Source organism: Bufo bufo, chromosome 4, assembly GCF_905171765.1.
Source record: "Bufo bufo chromosome 4, aBufBuf1.1, whole genome shotgun sequence".
In the NCBI taxonomy this organism is placed as follows: Eukaryota; Metazoa; Chordata; class Amphibia; order Anura; family Bufonidae; genus Bufo; species Bufo bufo.
The window spans coordinates 390464405-390481136 of NC_053392.1; the positions used below are offsets into that span (position 1 = coordinate 390464405).

Genomic DNA, 16732 nt, shown 5'->3' on the forward strand with positions numbered 1-16732 from the left:
CATCTGACAATGCTGGTGTCAGAGTCTGTAGTTTCTTGGCCAACCGAGGAGGGGAGACAAGGGGAACACACAGCAGTAGCAGGGCAACACTTTCCAAAGCCTGGGACAGTTTCATGACACCCCGTCCGCACCCTCACCCTGATGCACAGCCTAGTGTCACAAGGAGGGAAACATTTTGGAAGATGGTGAAGGAGTACCTAGCAGACCGTGTCAGTGTCCACAATGATCCCTCAGTGCCTTACAACTACTGGGTGTCCAAGCTGGACACGTGGCACGAACTGAATACACTGTATTCCCATGCACCCCTTGCACTACATATGGTTGAATCTTCCTTTTCTCATCCTCCTTCTCCTCTCCCATCATATCAACACATGCTTATTTCTCTCATATAATGCCCTCGCATATAATTTATTACAGGGTCAGCTCAGCTGCAGGCCCTCACATATAATTTTTTAAAGGGTCAGCTCACCAGCAGGCCCTCGCATATAAATTTTTAGAGGGTCATCTCACCAGCAGGCCCTCGCATACAGTGGGGCAAAAACGTTTTTAGTCAGCCACCAATTGTGCAAGTTCTCCCACTTAAAAAGATGAGAGAGGCCTGTAATTTTCATCATAGGTATACCTCAACTATGAGAGACATAATGAGAAAAAAAAATCCAGAAAATCACATTGTCTGATTTGTAAAGAATTTATTTGCAAATTATGGTGGAAAATAAGTATTTGGTCAAAAACAAAAGTTCATCTCAATACTTTGCTATATACCCTTTGTTGGCAATGACAGAGGTCAAACGTTTTCTGTAAGTCTTCACAAGGTTTTCACACACTGTTGCTGGTATTTTGGCCCATTCCTCCATGCAGATCTCCTCTAGAGCAGTGATGTTTTGGGGCTGTCACTGGGCAACACAGACTTTCAACTTCCTCCAAAGGTTTTCTATGGGGTTGAGATCTAGAGACTGGCTAGGCCACTCCAGGACCTTGAAATGCTTCTTACGAAGCCACTCCTTCGTTGCCCGGGTGGTGTGTTTGAGATCATTGTCATGCTGAAAGACCCAGCCACGTTTCATCTTCAATGCCCTTGCTGATAGAAGGAGGTTTTCACTCAAAATCTCACGATACATGACCCATTCATTCTTTCTTTTACACGGATCAGTCGTCCTGGTCCTTTTGCAGAAAAACAGCCCCAAAGCATGATGTTTCCACCCCCATGCTTCACAGTAGGTATGGTGTTCACTGGTTGCAACTCAGCATTCTTTCTCCTCCAAACACGACGAGTTGAGTTTTTACCAAAAAGTTCTACTTTGGTTTCATCTGACCATATGACATTCTCCCAATCCTCTTCTGGATGATGCAAATGCTCTCTAGCAAACTTCAGACACGCCCGGACATGTACTGGCTTAAGCAGGGGGACACGTCTGGCACTGCAGGATTTGAGTCCCTGGGGCGTAGTGTGTTACTGATGGTAGCCTTTGTTACTTTGGTCCCAGATCTCTGCAGGTCATTCACTAGGTCCTCCCATGTGGTTCTGGGATTTTTGCTCACCGTTCTTATGATCAATTTGACCCCATGGGGTGAGATCTTGCGTGGAGCCCCAGATCGAGGGAGATTATCAGTGGTCTTGTATGTCTTCCATTTTCTAATAATTGCTCCCACAGTTGATTTCTTCACACCAAGCTACTTGCCTATTGCAGATTCAGTCTTCACAGCCTGGTGCAGGTCTACAATTTTGTTTCTGGTGTCCTTCGACAGCTTTTTGGTCTTGGCTATAGTGGAGTTTGTAACAATGGAAAAATAGGCGAGCACTCATACACTTGGCAACCAAATTGACATATGCAGAAAATATTTATTATTAAATCCCCATAAAATTCAAGTAATAAAAATAATAAAAACAGTGTATTATAGCAATGACATACAAAAACTGCAATCACATAAACTATAGTAGATATAATAGTATAGTCGATATTGTATTGAATGCTAAAATATATGATAATAAAATATTCAATACTAGTCTATAGTCGATAAATTCACTGATATAAATCACACACCAAAAACTTCAAGTATTGTCCAGGTCTTATATATGCTGTTATTGTGAAGGGGGAGGTAATTCCTCTGTGAATCTATCTCAGATTGGGAAAATGAGTGTCACTTTAAATATTGTAGGTGTATTTCCCCTGGGAACGTAGTGTACTCATAAAATGTCCACAGGAATCCTGATAATGTTGGAATAAAAAGTCTCTTATGGTATTTCCTTTTAAAGTCGAGGTAAACTTTAAATCGGTATTTGGCTTACCGTCTGGTGTCTGCTGTCTCCCTGTTGCTTGAGTGGAGCTTTAAATGTCTGCCGGCTTATTTGATCGCTCCTTCCAGCAAGCTGGTTCAAATTCTGCGGGAGTTCCAAAGATCGCGGGAGTTGACACTGTTCCGCAATCTCCTTCGGTACAGCTTTTCGACGATAAAAGTAGTTGTTCCTTTACTGTAAAAAAAATTTCTTTCTCTTTATGGCCATACAGTCATGGCCCATAAACAGGTAGGAACTAGTGTTAGGGACCACTCCATAGAGGCGACCTTGACGTGGTGAGTGGCTTATTACGCTTTGGCCAAAATGTACACCAATGCCTCATCCAGCATAGAGGCAGGGCAGAATGCTGGTTGCAGAGTGCTATTGCATTTGTATTTTGCGTTTGTATATGTATTTCGCCATAGCGATGTGCACCTGCATACAGGGTTGTGCTGACTGAATCACCCACAAGTTAAAACACGTGCCAATAATACAGGTAATGAGTGGAGGACAGAGGAGCTTCTTAAAGAAGAAGTTACAGGTATGTGAGAGCCAGAAATCTTGCTTGTTTGTAGGTGAACAAATACTTATTTTACTGAGGAATTTACTAATTAATTCATTAGAAATCCTACAATGTGATTTCCTGTATTCTTTCCCACCATTCTGTCTCTCATAGTTGAAGTGTACCTATGATGAAAATTACAGGCCTCTCGTATCTTTTTAAGTGGGAGAACTTGCAAAATTGGTGGCTGACTAAATACTTTTTTGCCCCACTGTATAATGTTTTACATGGTCAGCTCACCAGCAGGCCCTCACATATAATTTTTTAGAGGGTCAGCTCACCAGCAGGCCCTCGCATATAAGGTTTTACTGGGTCAGCTCACCAGCAGGCCCTCACCTACAATGTTTTACAGGGTCAGCTCACCAGCAGGCCCTCACATATAAATTTTTAGAGGGTCAGCTCACCAGCAGACCCTCGCATATAATGTTTTACAGGGTCAGCTCAGCTGCAGGCTCTCACATATAATTTTTTACAGGGTCAGCTCACCAGCAGGCCCTTGCATATAATTTTTTAGATGGTCAGCTCACCAGCAGGTCCTCGCATATAATGTTTTACAGGGTCAGCTCACCTGAAGGCCCTTGCATATAATGTTTTAGAGCGTCAGCTCACCTGCAGGCCCTGACCTACAACCTTTTAGAGGGTCAGCTTACCAGCAGTGCCGCACCTAAAATCTTTTACAGGGTCAGCTCACCAGCAGGTCCGCACCTAAAATCTTTTACAGGGTCAGCTCACCAGCACGCCTTCACCTACAATCTTTTAAAGGGTTAGCTCACCTGAAGGCCCTTGCATATAATGTTTTAAAGAGTCAGCTCACCTGCAGGCACTCACCTACAACCTTTTACAGGGTCAGCTCACCAGCAGGTCTTCACCTACAATCTTTTACAGGGTCAGCTCACCAGCAGGCTCTCACTTAATTATACCAAATAGGTAATTTGCGCTCATGCTGCCTTGCTTGGATGTGGTAGCCGTAGCTGTTTCACAGGCTCCCTCTCTGGAATCGAACCCTGATTCCCCGTTACCCATAGTCACCATGGTTTGTGCTGACAATAACATCGAAAGTTGATAGGCCAGAAATCCAAATGGATCATCGCTGTCACAGGTACGTTCGATCGGCCCCAGGTTATCTAGAGTCACCAAAGCGCAGCAGGCCCTCACCCATAATGTTTTAGATGGTCGGATCAGCAGGCCCTTGCTCCAAATGTTTTTGAGGGTCACCAGCAGGCCATCAATCAATAATTTTTCAAGGCTGTGTATGATGCCCTCCTTTATGTGTAACAAAGGGTGCGTTGTAGTGCTGGTTCCTTGTAATTTTTGGCAGCCATTTCACTAGGGTGCATAGGCTTTATGAGGCGTAGGAGTCCCACTACATGAACAATTGTACCACAATGTGAAGGAGGCCCTCCTTTATGTGATATACAGGTTGTATCGGAGTGCCTCTTCCTTGTAATTTTTGGCAGCACTTGCACTTTATATACAAGTAAATATATAGGAAAGAATGTTTTCTAACAATTTTTCCTCTAAAATCGATTTTATCTTCGGTGCGCATTATTGTCAGTCTATAAAAGTGGTGTATTACTTGGACAACACCATTCCCAGCAGTGACCTGGGAGTCCAAGATGCATCCAGGCATCCTCCCCATGCTGTTCCAGAACCATTTCGGTGGTGTTTCCATCAATTTATGACCTTTTCCTATAAACCAGGCACCGTCCGCTCTTCAGAGCAGGGAGTGCCTGGTTTAATGCTCAGGTTCTCCCATTGACTTCCATTATACCGAGGACCCGAGCATCCCGATGTGTTCAGGCCGAGCCCCCGAGCACCCGAGCTCTATGGTGCTCGATCAACACTAGCCAACTCTCAAGTGATGCTAAATAAAAGTCAGTGGACATGGGTGATTGAACTGGGAGAATTTTTTAATCATCCATTTACAATGACAAAAAATTACAGGAGAAGAACCTGATATTTGGCCTGTTCCAAAGAAGAGGGTTAACTACAGGTGGCATTGCTACTTCAATGAAATTAAGCTACTATTAGAAAAAAAGATTCTTTTGGCAGCTGTTTATGTAGCCCCAATACATCAGATTCTGCTGGGTGATCAACAGCTGACTAAAGGGAAAGAAGTTCTGTCTGCGGTATCAGTTAGGATGAAGAGGTTGCAGAACCGTCAGGAGGAAGAAGAGTCTGGTCACATCTTCATCCTCATCAATTGATGATGACTTTATGATTTAAAAAGGCATGAGCACATAAAAAAAGAATCAAAGTCATAGATTTCTTATTATGTGCATAACAGAGTTTTCCAGTTATTGCATATTTACTTGTAGGAATTTAGAAAAGGTATTTGTTCAGAAATTGTATTCCAATAAATATTTTTAAGTTTTGTCTGAGTAGCCGTATGGCATATAATGGTAAGAAAAAGCCCAGGGTTACCATTTTATTAAAGTAAATGTGTTATTACTAATTGGCTATTTTTGAAGGAGTCGGAGTCTATTAAAATAGTGGAGTCAGAGTCAAGACTTTGGGTTTCTGACTACACAGCCCTGGTTCTCCTATTAGTGTAATTGCAAGATTTTAGTAGCGCTACCCATGATAGTCATGGTTACATCGGGAGATGGGTGTTGAAAGTCATCAGGGAAGCATCAGAGAAGGCTACTCCTTAAAAAAAAATATTTACATCATATAATTTCTGGAAAAAGGACACACCACTTTTTTTCTGGTGGCATCCATTGGTACGTATCATGCTTCTTTTCATCCTTACGGTGAACATTCAAGATGAATATCAGAAGATCCATAGCCTGCTTTACTCCGTAGGGGACTTCATGGCATTTCTGGCTCTTTACGAACAGATTTCCTTAAACCTGTCCATAAAGAAGTACCCAGGAGTTGTATTTTTAATCAAGGTTAGGAACATCATCTATATTTCCTTCTCTTTATCTTGTCTCCAGTTTCAGTGGCCATTATAGTAGTGGTGTGGTGGTAGTGGTTCTTCTTCTGCATAGCATTATGGTGTGTCGCACTTGGACTATTGTCTACGGATAGCCCAGTCAGCAGTGTCTACATCATCAGGAAACTTTTACTACTGTAAGTTCCTCATATGCTCAGACACCTTAACTCTTTTATAAATATTAAAGGTTGATACTTGCTACCTTCTACTGGCAAGTCTTTGAGACATACAATTAAGTGTACATTCATTTGACCAAGTGTACCATCTCACTTCACTCATCTGATAATGTTCAGTAATTTTATGAGGCATTCTGTTAAAAGAGGCACTTCAGATCTACTGCAGGATTTAGTAGATCATGTTATCCGAATCCTTGTCATCTTCAGTAATACTTAACAGCCATACAGGTGGCGCAAGTGAAGAAGAAGAAAAAAACTCACAGATAAAGAAAGTTCTTTATGAACAATAAGAAGTAATTTCTCTGGACTTTGTGGTTAAAGAATGAAGCACTTATCTGGATTGGAAGAACATCAATTCACAGACTCTGGCAGAACAGACAAACATCAATCAGTTGTGCTGATGTGCTTTGATCAGATAGGCTTATATCAGTCAGTACCTCAACTAAGAATGTGGAATCAGTAGCAGGCTTCTACTTAAGATTGCAGATTTATCATTTACTGGGGTAAATGATATGGGGGTTATCCAACACCTATAATGCCCCCCAAAATGCTCAGGCACCTCATACAGGTTATACTTACCCCGCTCTCTCGCACCCGCATCGCACCTGATGTCCGCAAAGCTGCCCCTGCATCTCCACATCGTGCGGATCAAAACATCCGGCGACCGGGGGGAAGGGACAGCCAATAGCAAGTCGTGACAGGGACAAGTCTCCCTAGCATTGTGGAGGAAACTAGCTAGGCTTGTTCCTGTCACAGCCTGCTATTGGCTGTTATCCACATCCCTTCGCCTTCTGATGTTTTGATCAGCATGATGGCGGGGTGCAGCGGCAGCCATGCGGGCAACAGGAGCAATGCTGGTGCCCGGGAGCAGGGTAAGTATAACCTCTATGAGGTGTCCGGGCATTTTGGGGGAAATTATAGGTGGTGGATAACCCTTTTAAGATTTCAAGGCAGTGCATTTCAGAGTATCTATTTATAAACAAGAAGATCTTCAAAGTCAGAAGAGTCTGATATCATCAGAGTAAAAGCCAAATACAAGGTTTTCAAACTGAGGGATAAGGAATTCCAGGGAATAACTGTTATCAGGGAAACTGTGCTCTAAACAGGCTGCAGATCAATCAATGGCAGTTGCTACTTTAATTTGAGAAACCCAGTACTGTACATTTGTAAGTCATACTTAGATTTCTAAAGAAAAGCCATCAGTGTCATTATTCCATTTGGTTTTGTTGGAAATGGTTCTGCTTCAGTGTGATGCATCTTTAAGGGAAAATTGTACAGGTTTTCTTTCATGTAAATATCTAATATTACAGACAGGATTTGATCATCCTTACTTTAGTGGAATCTTCTTACCCTGCAGTTGGCTTCTGGTGATCCATCAATTCCTGCTTTAGAATTTTCAGAAAGTATTAACACTCATGAACTTGACTCAAAATGTCTGTGATTCTATGAATGATAGATATCAATTTTGTAAAACAGCCACTCTTTAACAAATTCATTTTTAAATCAACAAGTGGAGATCTGATATAAGACCATTTCTACCTTCTTTGCACCTATCACTTTTCTGAAGAAGTCTTTCTTTGTACAACTTTCTCAAGTAATCATAATGCGGCCCTCATTTTTACATTTTTCCCTTACAGCGATTATCTGAAGACTGATAAAGTACAATAATCTTTATTCCTTGTATACCAATAGAGCAATCAGGATCTTTGTCCAGAGCTTAACCGTTTATGCTTTTGGACTCCTGTTTGTCTAACCCTATTTTTTTATATATTTATTATTTTATATATATATATATATATATATATATATATATATTATAATACATATTTAAGCTTGATAAGACTCTGGAAAAATTGGATATTCTACCATCTCCAAAGCATATTCAGCAGAAGGGACCTCTCCTGCTTTAGCATTCAGGGCCTGTTCTGTCCATTCAATCTCCACCATGGGCAGAGAGGGTCCAAGTCTTTTTGTAGAAAATTTGAATTAAAGCCTCCTAGTGCATGTTGTCTAGAAGAACTCAATGCTTACCATGTAGGTTTTTTTACAGTTCAGTCTTTTTTTGTTCTAAGAGCTGTTCTTTAATATTACCATATCTTTTTTTTTTTTGCTGCCTTCCTACTATGCTGCCCTCAGACAAAGAGGAAAGAGAAAATTTGTCTTAATTATAATTTAACTTTCCTTGATTCCGAAGGCAACACAGATCTCCATAACTATATTTATAGGATTTGTCCAATTTTAGGTACATGCATTAGCAGTTGGAGAGTTTTCTTGCAGTTCCAGCAATTAATTATAGTAATATTTTATTTATTATGCTAAGTGAGCAGGTCCTAGGGTGGAATCTGGGGGACACAATATCCTTACTATGCTGCCCTCGTACACAAGTTGTCACGTATAATGGAGAGAGGAGGGACACCAGAAAGACAACAGAAGGAAGAGGACAAAGAACTTGGCCTCAAGGGTAGGAGAAGGGAAAGGTCACCTCCTAGGAAACCCCTAGATCTGGCCCTGACTTCTGTCAGTATGCATAGACCCTGAAGGTGGGAAAATACATATGCCATAACCTAAACCCTAGGAGCCCTGAGATGCCCTAAAGGCAGTGAAAGGGAATTCCCAGGGGAATGAACCAGCATCTCCCTGAGGCCTAGCAACAACAAGCACAAGGGAACAACCAAATACAAGAGCAGTACAACTTAACTTATAGAAAATGGATGAGCAGGAACATAAGCAAGGTCCACACACCAACTCCTCCAAATCCAAGCAGAGAATATCAACCACATGATATGAAGTGTGATACCAAACTAAAATAGGGAAACAGTAATGACCACCAGCTGCACCTGACAAGAGGTGTGGTCATTACCAAACAACAACACTGAGAATTAAGAGACTGTCAGTTAACCTCACATGCAGTCAGTCTCTCTGATCTTCTAACCTCTGTCAGAGAAGCTACCGTGACACAAGTAAAGTAAGATATAATGGACACAGTTTTATTACCATTATGTCCTGTATAATGCAGTGAAATTGTTTATCCACCTTCTATAGTCTCCAGTAAATGTAACAACAGAACCTGGACACTGAGTACATGCCACCCCATCCGAGACTCAGACTGCCTCTCATTGCAGTCCATCCAGAAGAGCCTCTTTCCTTGATTTTTTTACCATTGACCATTATGACATCTGACTACTATTAGGACATGAACATACAGGAGGAGCGTTATTCTTCACCATATCCCATCCATCACCATCATTAGGTAACAGTCCTTAGCCTCCAGATGTATGTCAGCCACCATTATAGTCTATTAACCACCTCTGGACCGCTGTACGCACAGACGCGTCCTGGAGGTGGTTGATTCCGAGTGGATCCGCCGGCGCGTCCTCTCGCGATGGCCGAGATTTCCTGTGAACGCGCGCACACAGGAGCGCGCGCTCACAGGAACGGAAGGTAAGAAAGTGGATCTCCAGCCTGCCAGCGGCGATCGTTCGCTGGCAGGCTGGAGATGTGATTTTTTTAAACCCTAACAGGTATATTAGACGCTGTTTTGATAACAGCGTCTAATATACCTGCTACCTGGTCCTCTGGTGGTCCCCTTTGTTTGGATCGACCACCAGAGGACACAGGTAGCTCAGTAATATGTTGCACCAAGCACCACACTACACTACACCCCCCCCCCGTCACTTATTAACCCCTTATTCACCCTTGATCACCCCTGATCACCCCATATAGACTCCCTGATCACCCCCCTGTCATTGATTACCCCCCTGTCATTGATCACACCCCTGTAAAGCTCCATTTAGACATCCGCATGATTTTTACGGATCCACTGATAGATGGATCGGATCCGCACAACGCACACGGACGTCTGAATGGAGCCTTACAGGGGCATGATCAATGACTGTGGTGATCACCCCATATAGACTCCCTGATCACCCCCCTGTCATTGATCACCCCCCTGTAAAGCTCCATTCAGACGTCCGCATGATTTTTACGGATCCACTGATAGATGGATCGGATCCGCAAAACGCACACGGACGTCTGAATGGAGCCTTACAGGGGCATGATCAATGACTGTGGTGATCACCCCATATAGACTCCCTGATCACCCCCCTGTCATTGATTACCCCCCTGTCATTGATCACCCCCCTGTAAAGCTCCATTCAGACGTCCCCATGATTTTTACGGATCCACTGATAGATGGATCGGATCCGCAAAACGCACACGGACGTCTGAATGGAGCCTTACAGGGGCATGATCAATGACTGTGGTGATCACCCCATATAGACTCCCTGATCACCCCCCTGTCATTGATTACCCCCCTGTCATTGATCACACCCCTGTAAAGCTCCATTCAGACGTCCGCATGATTTTTACGGATCCACTGATAGATGGATCGGATCCGCAAAATGCACACGGACGTCTGAATGGAACCTTACAGGGGCATGATCAATGACTGTGGTGATCACCCCATATAGACTCCCTGATCACCCCCCTGTCATTGATTACCCCCCTGTCATTGATCAACCCCCTGTAAAGCTCCATTCAGACGTCCGCATGATTTTTACGGATCCACTGATAGATGGATCGGATCCGCAAAACGCACACGGACGTCTGAATGGAGCCTTACAGGGGCGTGATCATTGACTGGTGATCACCCCATATAGACTCTCTGATCACCCCCCTGTCATTGATCACCCCCCTGTCATTGATCACACCCCTGTCATTGATCACCCCCCCCCCCCCGTCATTGATCACCCCTCTGTAAGGCTCCATTCAGACATTTTTTTGGCCCAAGTTAGCGGAATTATTTTTTTTTTCTTACAAAGTCTCATATTCCACTAACTTGCGTCAAAAAATTAAATCTCACATGAACTCACCATACCCCTCACGGAATCCAAATGCGTAAATATTTTTAGACATTTATATTCCAGACTTCTTCTCACGCTTTAGGGCCCCTAGAATGCCAGGGCAGTATAAATACCCCACATGTGACCCCATTTCGGAAAGAAGACACCCCCAGGTATTCCGTGAGGGGCATATTGAGTCCATGAAAGATTGAAATTTTTGTCCCAAGTTAGCGGAAAGGGAGACGTTGTGAGAAAAAAAAAATAAAAATCAATTTCCGCTAACTTGTGCCAAAAAAAAAAAATTTCTATGAACTCGCCATGCCCCTCATTGAATACCTTGGGGTGTCTTCTTTCCAAAATGGGGTCACATGTGGGGTATTTATACTGCCCTGGCATTCTAGGGGCCCCAAAGCGTGAGAAGAAGTCTGGTATCCAAATGTCTAAAAAATGCCCTCATAAAAGGAATGTGGGCCCCTTTGCGCATTTAGGCTGCAAAAAAGTGTCACACATCTGGTATCGCCGTACTCAGGAGAAGTTGGGGAATGTGTTTTGGGGTGTCATTTTACATATACCCATGCTGGGTGAGAGAAATATCTTGGCAAAAGACAACTTTTCCCATTTTTTTATACAAAGTTGGCATTTGACCAAGATATTTATCTCACCCAGCAGGGTTATATGTAAAATGACACCCCAAAACACATTCCCCAACTTCTCCCGAGTACGGAGATACCACATGTGTGGCACTTTTTTGCAGCCTAGGTGGGCAAAGGGGCCCACATTCCAAAGAGCACCTTTCGGATTTCACAGGTCATTTACCTACTTACCACACATTAGGGCCCCTGGAAAATGCCAGGGCAGTATAACTACCCCACAAGTGACCCCATTTTGGAAAGAAGACACCCCAAGGTATTCCGTGAGGGGCATGGCGAGTTCCTAGAATTTTTTATTTTTTGTCACAAGTTAGTGGAAAATGATGATTTTTTTTTTATTTATTTTTTTCTTACAAAGTCTCATATTCCACTAACTTGTGACAAAAAATAAAAAGTTCTATGAACTCACTATGCCCATCAGCGAATACCTTAGGGTGTGTACTTTCCGAAATGGGTGCATTTGTGGGGTGTTTGTACTGTCTGGGCATTGTAGAACCTCAGGAAACATGACAGGTTCTCAGAAAGTCAGAGCTGCTTCAAAAAGCGGAAATTCACATTTTTGTACCATAGTTTGTAAACGCTATAACTTTTACCCAAACCATTTTTTTTTTTACCCAAACATTTTTTTTTTTAGAACAATAAATTTAGAGCAAAATTTATATATGGATCTCGTTTTTTTTGCAAAATTTTACAACTGAAAGTGAAAAATGTCATTTTTTTGCAAAAAAATCGTTAAATTTCGCTTAATAACAAAAAAAGTAAAAATGTCAGCAGCAATGAAATACCACCAAATAAAAGCTCTATTAGTGAGAAGAAAAGGAGGTAAAATTCATTTGGATGGTAAGTTGCATGACCGATCAATAAACGGTGAAAGTAGTGTAGGTCAGAAGTGTAAAAAGTGGCCTGGTCTTTCAGGGTGTTTAAGCACTGGGGGCTGAGGTGGTTAAAGGGGTTGTCCGGGTTCAGAGCTGAACCCGGACATCCCTCCATTTTCCCCCCGGTAGCCCCCCCTGACAGGAGCATCAGAGCAGTTCATGCTCCGATGCTCTCCTTTGCCCTGCGCTAAATCGCGCAGGGCAAAGGCATTTTTTGGAGTTCCGGTGACGTACCGGAGCTCTCCATGGGACTGCCAGGAACCCCGGTGACGTAAAACGGCTAGGGCAGCACTAAAGTCTGCCCATCAGAGCCGGTGACGTCACCGAACACACTGCCGGGCGGAAGTTTCCGCCCGACACTGTGTTATTGAAAACAAAAGAGTCCTTGCCCTGCGCAATTTAGTGCAGGGCAAGGGAGCGCATTGGAGCATGAGATGCTCCGATGCTAGCCTCAGGGGGGCTGCCTGGGTGAAAATAAGGGTATGTCTGGGTTCAGCTCTGACAACCCCTTTAACCAGCAAGAAATGGGCCTGACTGAAACATCTAATAGTAGTACAAGCACATGGGGCTACACAATTGTCACTAGGGCGGCTGTACTAGTAATGAAGTGACATTGCTTATTTCTTCTCCTCTCCAGTGAAGTGACACTGACATGACCTAGACATGGATGACCTGCTGCATGATCTGAGCCCAAGGCTGCCTCTCTCACTCATTGCTATTCATGCTGTTTAGTCGGAAGAGTAGGATTATTATTATTATTATATTATCATTAGTAGCATTATTATCACCATATCCCATCGCCATCATTAGGTGAAGACTAAAGTTCAGTGCAGGAATCTTCTCATTCAGATGGGTCTCTGTAGGAAAATGTTCTTGTCTTGATGACAACGATAATACTAGGCCCGCACTTAATAATCAATGCCTGGTACAGGATATTTTGGAACATTTGTATATAGTGGCATAGATTTTCTGGACTACGAATATTCTTATGATATTTATTTAAATGTTTTTACCTAAACCATTGTTTTATTGACACCAAAGAGTTACCAAAACAGGACTCTTGAATGCAACAATGAAACACTTATATTCCAATGGTGCTGGAATAAAAAAAAAATAAAGGAAAGGAAGTCCAGCACAAAAAGCTCACCATTTTCTTCACTCAGTTATCAGAAGAAGCTGCACCTGTGGTCAGTAGTCCTATCATTTCTCCAGAGACTTCCGCTCCGATCAGTCCTCCCTGTATTGAGTAGGAGATTGCTGTATGTGATAGCAGCAGTCTCCTCCACTAGCAAGCAGTCTTTAGCCTAATAAATCGGGCTGTCTAATATACCTTTTAGTAAAAGAAATCTGAATGAGTTTATAGCTTTAGTTGGGCAGAAAACAAAGTATGCAATTGTGGAGGTCAAGTACTTTTCAGTAATAATGGACTGCACATTCGATACAAGTCACAGTGAACAATTTTCCCTGGTGCTACGCATTGTGAATTGTGAATCATCTTTGAGAGCCTCTATCTTAGAACACTTTGTCAAACTTTTCATCGTTTATGACATTCTTGGAGAGTTCTGTGTAATACCCTCATTAAAGAGCTGGAAAACTGGACGTTTGCTGTGGCCAGACTTGTGATACTGACAGCAATATAATACAACACAATATAAAAGTCGATTTTGAACAGAATTTCTGGGAAAATGTGATTTTCTGCTATGCTGAATTTCCTCGTGTTTGTGGTAACAAATCAATTTTCCCTGAAATAGAGTTAAAAAAACATACTCACACCAGCACAATTACATCCCCCTTTTAGGAGATTTAAAACGCATATTACAAAGATACAATCTCCCCTATCTGTCTTGGATGGAACGTAAAAATATTTTGAAGGCCTATGTAATGCCAAAAGTTCTATATGTTATGCAGTTAGTCCCGATATGGCTCCCTAAACCTTTTTTCAAAAGCGTCAAGAGTATGTTCTCTAGATACTTGTGGAATAGCAGGAAACCCAGGATATCTCATGAAACCTTAATTAGAGGTAAAGAGAAGGGAGGACTAGGCCTGCCGGACGTATCTAGATATTACAGAGCAATACAGCTCAATAGGTGGCTTGAAATGGTAGATTCAAAAAGACGCCCAGATGTTCAGGACATCTGCCGTCACAGTATAGGAAAACACTTCCAGAAACATTTATGGCTCCCCGACAGATACAGACATAGGGACATAGCTATAGATCCACTACTGCGTGGCTTAGGAGAGGTATGGAGGGAAATGCGGAAAACGTTAGCACCTGAACCATCCCCGCTGCTGCCAGTGAGCCTATTACCAGACCTCCTAAACCGTGATACTTTTGTCAAACCACATTTGGGGAACTCCTTAACATCTGTAAAACTTGGTGAAGTCACCCCTAATATGGAGTCCTCCATTATAGAGGCACTCCCAAGCTCAATTACAGAATCCCCAGGGGTTTTCCTTGCAAAATCTCATATTAGAGCTGTGTGTGGGGAGTTGAAAGTGAAGTATCTTTTCCAGAGGCCCTTGACTGATTTCAAGAAATTAATCCTATCGCCACTAATCGCTGCTAAAAAAGTGTCGAAGCTCTACCCAGTGGTGGGAGGCGAGGGTGAATCTCTGAAGTCTGTATACATCAGGGAGTAGGAAAAAGAGCTGGATAGGACTATAACTGATACTGAAGTGAAGCAAATACTGAGAAGCTCACATGGCTTCTCCCGCTGCATTCGTCTACAGGAGAATCACTATAAACTTCTGACAAGGTGGTATAAAACTCCAGACTTTCTCTACAAGAGAGGTCTAGCAACTACGAGGGAATGCTGGAGATGCGGAACTGGCTTGGGCTCCTTATCACATATCTGGTTGCATTGCTCTCAGATTAAGCCCTATTGGAAGGAAATTGAAGCGTTGATTCAAAAACGAACAATCCCCGGCTTTAAATTAACACTAGAGATGGTGGCACTTGCGCTTTCAACCCTTCAGTACTCCCCCTCAAAAAAGAACTTGATCTCACATATCATAGCTTCAGCTAAAGCATTAATTCCCTTACATTGGCTAGATGTTAATCCTCCTACTATACAAGAAATGAAAGCTAAGACACACAAATTTGCAGGTTTGAAGAAATGGCTGGATTGATAGGACTCATGATAAATTCATCAAGATATGGAGCCCCTGGAGATCTCTGGCGTAGATGGATCCTAGCTAAATAATAGCAATGATACTTAAGCTTGAGACTTAGATACCTGTACACACGCCTCTTCAATCAAGATGGCCGTAGCAGCCTCTTCTCACTCAAATGGATGAGGTGAGTATTATTTTTTTTTTCAGTGATGAACGCGGCATCTGATTGGTTCAATGATGGGGGGGGGGGGCAATCGCCTTTCCCCATCATTGCTCCAGCTAATTACAAAAAAATAAGCTTCATGACGAAGAAATTAATCTTAAGCAAATTTCTTTGTGAAATTCAGTGAAGCAGGCAAATCGAAGTTTTCAGAACTTCGCTTAACAATAGGCATAAGTTGACAATTCATTGACTCAGGAGCAGGGTCCAACTTCAACTTTTATTGCAGGTATAGGTGAAAGTAAGAAACAGAAAAATTGTGTGCTTACTATGGTACACCAGCATGTAGCAACACACTGTAACATAGGCATATCCATACACGAGCATGTGCATGAGATACTACACGGCAATAAGAGGGAAGATGAGTAACCATAGACATATTCCCCGGGCAGTTGCTGACCTATCTGTGACAAGTATGGCCTCTAACTAATGACTATGAAGTATACAATTACAGCAGGAGACATGCAAAATACAACAATATGCATTAACATATAAACATAAAATGCTAGCTAGTAATCTTGGCATACCGGCGATGCTACCGTAGCCTTGGATGAGGAAGATTACTTCAGATGCTGCTAGTTCAGTGGGTACTGAGAGAAAAAATGGCTCCTACATAAGGTTACTTGATGATGTCACTCAGTCATATGACAGATACAGTGGCTCCCTAGAAACATACAGGGAATTGTATGCTAGCTAATTAATCTGATTGAACAGACAACCACTAGATGGAGAAATTTCACCCGCAACACAAAGCATAATATATTTGCAATATAAGAAATATTGCTGAAGGCATGACTGGGGTTGTCCTCTTTATATATTGATGACCTTCCTGGTGTAAGGAATTGATGTCATAGTGATTTATTATCTGTGTACAGTGTGTTCTTTCACATTAACCATGTAAGAAAACTCCTACAGAGCCCTAATATGACAATTGATGCAGTGAAGAGAGAGAGGATGACAATGTTCAACAGTTTCTCCAAGACTACCATGATCATGGACTTCCATCAGCCCAAAGAAAAGCAAGAGAAATTGCAGAGAAATTATAGATAGATACAGCATTACCAGTGATAAGATAAGGAAG

At 42.4% G+C, this 16732-nt stretch overlaps 1 protein-coding gene across 1 annotated transcript in view; it reads right to left on the reverse strand.

Moving 5' to 3' along the window:
- NMBR (neuromedin B receptor) overlaps positions 1–16732 on the reverse strand; it is a 709507-nt gene that overhangs the window by 390205 nt on the left and 302570 nt on the right. The window lies entirely within an intron of this gene.